Here is a 6,000-nt window from a genome sequence, read left to right on the forward strand (position 1 = left end):
CCTGTCACCAGTAATGAAACTCAGAGTAATAGTCTAGCGGTTTCAAGGTAGAGGTTGCTGTGTGCATGTACAGTACAGTACTATATAGTACAGTACTACCATAATAAAGAAAAACAAGACCTGCTTCTATTTAAGAAACAAAGTATAGCTCTCAATTATTGTGTTAACTTATCAGCATGTACTTTTAGGGACTATAAGAAGTTTATCAGCATTCAAAACCAATTTGAGGCCTCTAAGTGAATTCTGTATAGTATTGAAGGCAAGCTGTAGGTTGTCAATGGCAAGGTTTACAGAGGATACACAGCAGTATCATCAGCATTAAGATGTAGTTTACGGTTATCTACAGAGAAAGCAATATCATTTATGTAAAAAGAAAACAGTATTGGACCCTAAATTTAACCCTGTGGGACACCTGTAGCAATATCAAGGAACTGTGATTATACATCATCAGCAACTACGGCATACATTGTAATTTGCCATAAAAGGTAGTTCTGAAACCAGTTACACACACCTCTAAGCCAATAGAGGACAGTCTATGCAATAACAAAAAGTAATCAACTGTGTCAAATGCTTTAGAGATCTATAAACACAGTGGCACAAAGCTGTTTTTCATCTAGAGAGCTTACTATATCTACCTGAGACCCACCCTGCATCCTGATTGCTAATTTCTAAAAAAAAAAATGCAGTTCCCTTCTTTTTTGATGACCAATTAATCATTTTACCGAAAAACACCTTCAATCTACCAAGACACACCAGTATATCCCACCAGTTCTTCTTTTGGCTCTATACTCCAGAAATTTGAATTTGAAATCAAACAATTACTATGAGGTTAATGTATAGATTCTCAGGTTTTATTTAAGGGTGTTTGTACAACACTTTTTATACATAGTCCCCCTATTTCAGGGCACCAAATGTATTGGGACAGATTAATATAATGTTCAAATTAAGCACTCATGTTAAGTATTGGTAATGGTAACACATTCTTTGCATGTAATAACTGCCTGAAGTCTGCGACCCAGTGACCCCCCCAGGCCTGTACTGCAGCCATCTTCAGTTGTTTGTTTTGCCTTAAGTCTTAGCTTCAGGAAATTAAATGCATGATTGACTTGACTTTGCCAGTTAAGCAATTTCTACTTTTTGGCCCTGAAAAACTGCCTAGTTGCTATTGCAGTATGTTTGGGGTTGTCTTGCTGTATGATGAAGCGCTGTCCAATGAGATTGGAAGCATTTGCTCATATTTCAACAGACAAGATGTTTCTGTACACTTCAGAATTCATTCTGCTGCTGCTGTCAGCGGTTACATCATCAATGAAGACAAGTGAGCCAGATCCTCATATACATACCCAAGCCATAACACCCCTCCACCATATTTCACAGATGAGGTGGTATGCTGTGGATTTTGGGCAATTCCTTTTTTTCTCCACACTTTCCTTGCTATCACTCTGGTACGTGTTCATCTTCATCTCATTTGTCTACAAGATCTTTTTCCAGAATTCTGCAGGCTCTTTTAGGTACTTTTTTTAGCAGCTGTAACCTAGCTATCCTGTTTTATAGCCAAACTATTTTTCACCTTGCAGTGTAACCTCTGCAGTCGGACAGCTGTTTAGATTTGTTTCTTAATCATGGTGAGCATTCTTCGGTCATCCACTGTAAAGGCCTTCCTTAGCCTACCAGGCCATTTGTGAATGCTGACCTCACCAGTTCTTTCTTTCTCTTTACTGATGTACCAAACAGTTAATTTTGGTAAGCCTAAGGTTTGGGCTTAGGCTTTGTCTCTGATTGATTGTTTCAGATATTTCAGCCTCATTTCCTTGATGTTCATTAGCTGGCTTTCCACAACAGGGCTTATGCCATGCGTGCCAAGGACAGTCTATTCACAGTATTTTTGTTGCTTAAAACCCTCTACCCCCCTGGTCCTTATGAGGCCAAATGGAGCTAGGGGTGCAGTTTAGAGCGAGGGTGGGATATTCTTCACAACCAAGTGCTTCAATTGGCTAGCGAACTTAACTTGGTGGGTGCCAAGCATGATCCAAGTTAGCTCACTGTAACTACATAATTGAATTGATTTCCATACCGCTCTTAACAAACACAATTGCCATAAACTTTTCAAGTTACCAGAACCTGTTGGGACACAGAAAGATTTGAAATGTTTGCTAGTAGTGCCTCTGAGTTTGCCACCTTACGAACTGCAGAATGTAAACACACTATACGACGGGGAGGGACTAGATTGTCTAAATACTTTTGGTGCCCTGAAATAGGGGGACTATGTATAAGAAGTGTTCTTGTTTCTCAATGGTAAAACAGTGTAGTTTGTTTATTTCCGCATGCATCAATCGCTCCAATGCAATGACATCACCTAACTTCTATCCAGGTACAGTATATACGTAGATCATTGGTTCAACCCCTATGTGGATGCACCCCCACTGGACTTGCATGGCTCTCCCACCACTCTCCCTTCGGTAACCACGTCCCTGTCTTTCATTTTTTCCTTCACAAAATTATTTTTTTCCTAGGCTACTACATACAACCCTAACCCTGTACAAGAGAAGCAAGCTTGTACATGCTGAAACAGTGTACCAAAAGTATAGTGCTAAAAGTATAGTGACCTCTTAGGCTGGTGTTGGTAGGCATCTGTATGACCTTGTTAATACTTTACATCCAATGAAAGCATGAGAGAGGGAGAGAGAAAGAGAAAGAGAGAGAGAGATCAATGAGAACAATGCGCTTATTGAAAAACATGGTAAAGCAAACTCTAGAATCTAGCATATCACAAACCATCAGACCAGTTGAATTATGGCTAAAAACTATGTCCTCTATGTCCTCAATGGTAGCCACAGCCCTGCCAAGCACATTTTTGCCTGTCTGCATTATTTTCCAGTGAATGGAAACATTCTGTGAATATTGAAACATTGTATCCACAGAGAGTGAGAGGTGGAGATGCATCATACCAGAGGCTGATGGTAGGCTACAGGGAGAGCAGAGGATGATGAGGATGTGCAGCAAGAAATTAAAACAGGTTGGCCAAATAAGTAATCATTAATAATTTGCATTGCCTAAATTATCATTCTGTCACTGCATGACGATGCATATGTTATAGCCTTCAATTGTTATTTTCTTTGATGCCAAACTAAAGTAGCAAGAAGTAGCACTTTGTTTCAGGTTTTGAGCCATAGTTGGTCAGAGTTGTAATTTCTCTCACCAAATATATTCTCTGATGGTTTTACAGGTCTGAGACAATAATTAATAACATAATTACTTAAGTAAAACTAGTAACTCTACTTTTTGAGTTGGAAAAAATGTTGGCCAGAGGTTTTACATGGTAAAATACATCCATCTTGAATCCATAAAGGGGCAATCAGTAATTGGTAGATCCATTTTAGGCCTTTAAATTAATGATATATAGATATTGATTCTTGAATCATAACTGAACTGTGTGGTAATTGGTTATAAATGTATCCCCACGTGGGACTGGAGCTATCTTCCCTGTCTCTTGCAAAACCAATAGTAAATCAAGAGGCATATTTCTAGTATATACAATCTCGAGTTCAACTGTCTTACCCCATCAGAACCCAAAATATATGCTTGTTTGTAAACAATGCAATTGTAAACAAACACTGTATAGCTTCAAATCATGGTTAAAACTATATGGATGGATGGTCAGTCCTTACATCCATAGCTCCGTCTATGCAATTGAGATGGTTACATTTCTCCAGCCTCATCCCTCAGCTGTTTACCAAAATAGTGGCGGGGAGCCCACTTTTTGTTACAGATTGAACCTTTGAATCCTTCAGTGAAATAATTATATATTTAGGCTAAAACCGCAGACAAATCACAAATTCTGCTCCCACTTTTTGTCACAACACCGGCTACACAGTCTCTCGGAGGAGAACGGCAGTTAAGCAATGTTTTCATGTAGGTTTCATATAGTTTATTAGTGTTATATTGTGAAAACTCTTTCAAGTTGTCTCTGTGAAGGGGACCTATGGATTTTGGTTTTCAAATGACCTTGCCAACAAGTATCCAGAGCGCTTAGGCTTAAGTCTTTAAGAGGACCTCTGAAGTCATAGAGACCTCAGTGTGACAGCTGTCTAAGAAGAAAAGCCAAATTGGTTGCTTATATATGGTGCTCGGCAAGTTCCGGTTGACTGCAACTCCTTGGCAGCCGGTACGACTTTCCTTCACACCTATGTAAGGCCCCTTGGAGTACTTGTTGCATAAATCTAAGAAGACATCCATGAAAAAAAAGAAAACATTATTCTTAATGTTGTGAAAAGGGAATTGCGGCAGAGGTAGAGAATATATTGAAGCTGGCTTGGGGAGGGAAAAAGATCTGTGTGTGATTTCACAGCTGAGATGTTAGATCATGCTCAGTTAAGATAAGTAATGGGCTGTTGGTCTTCCAAAATGGTGGTTAGATATGAGTAAAGGTTGCCTACTGTACCTCTTCATCACTACGGAAAAATTATGCCTGGGAATGAGAACATTTAGGGCTATTAATTAATCCAATTTATTGCTGTGGTAACAGTATATGGTTAATCCCTTGGGGGCTGTAGCCATGTACACTGGTTACAGGCCTATAAATCTTCACTCCATTCCCAAGGTAGTAGTGCCTGCCTCCCAGGACTGACAACTCTTTGGCAAGACAGACTCTATTTCCACCCTGTCACAAACATACTTCATCATCATCTCACAATGCAGGCCCCTGGATTTCTAACCTACAGTAGGCACCCGTCTTAACATTTTTCAGTATTTTGTTGAGTTTTATATGTTATTCTCCATTAAAGACATAGCATAGTGTACTGCAATGTGCAGAAGATTTTACAATGTATTGTAAATCCTAAGGAAGCTACTATACTAGGCTCATAATGAAGACTTCATAACGTTCACAGGTGTGCACCCTGGGTAAAAATGTTCCTACCAGTGCCAGTGTCTGCTTTTTTCAGCAATGCTACTGGACGAGGTGTTTACGAAGTGCTCTGGATATGGTTAGACTGGGAGTCACTGGCTGGGAGGTGACCTGTGTCAGGGGATTGACTATCCACTGCTATTCTCAGGGCGACCATTAAAACTCTACCAGTCCACAGGGACTGGGCCTGTTCTCGGAGCACCAATGTAACAGACTGCTCAAAGAGATAAATGATGCCACTTTAGCCTCAAGGTTGACTAGAGTTGAACTTCAACCTCTGACCTCAAACCAAACATTCCTTCCCTTTTGCTTCATAAAATGCTTGAGAAGCCATTTGTTTTGGTGCAGATAGAAAGGTCTAACAGAACGAGGGGGCCAGAACACATATGCGAAATGTGAATAATACAGAGACTGGAATTCAATCAATCGCACAATGAAGAAACACATACTGCAGACACTGACTGTATAGATACAGTATAATAATCGGGTGTTCATACTAACTCTAAGATATGCATTTTCTTTCTAGTACAGGATCAAAGTTGTTTTTGTGAAAGTCATAACAGGGTTGATTAAATCCCATCCCTACTTTTGTGTTTACATTTTCAGTATTTGACAGGTGTCAAATACTGCTTTGATGCATGCTTTGAGATCTTACACAGAGACTTATTTACTTGGACTTTTAGGCCTATATCATATCTGAAATGTGCTGGATACACCCATTACTCAGTGAACCTTTTTTTGCCTCCCTGTCACATTCCAATTTCTCCTCCAATGAAACATTACAGCTAACAGAAGGCAAAACATTATAGGCAAGATGATTGTCTTTGACTTCCACACATGATAAACAACATCTACAGAGAACCCTCCCTTGGGTGCTCTGTTGTTACCAAGGCCAGAATCCACATTTCACTATTAATCCCAACAGTTTAATCTTAACATGTCATAGCAGTGGTAAATGTGACTAAATTGCAGTTGACACATATATGTGTGCCTCTCACAGAGGGGGCCAAATAGTTCCAGTGTCCACTGGTTACCCATTGTTGATGGTGGGCGGCTTGCCAAGGCAGTAATGTGCTGTAATAGGAAAAAAAGAG

The sequence above is a fragment of the Argentina silus genome (assembly GCF_951799395.1).
Source record: "Argentina silus genome assembly, chromosome: 1".
Lineage (NCBI taxonomy): Eukaryota > Metazoa > Chordata > Actinopteri > Argentiniformes > Argentinidae > Argentina > Argentina silus.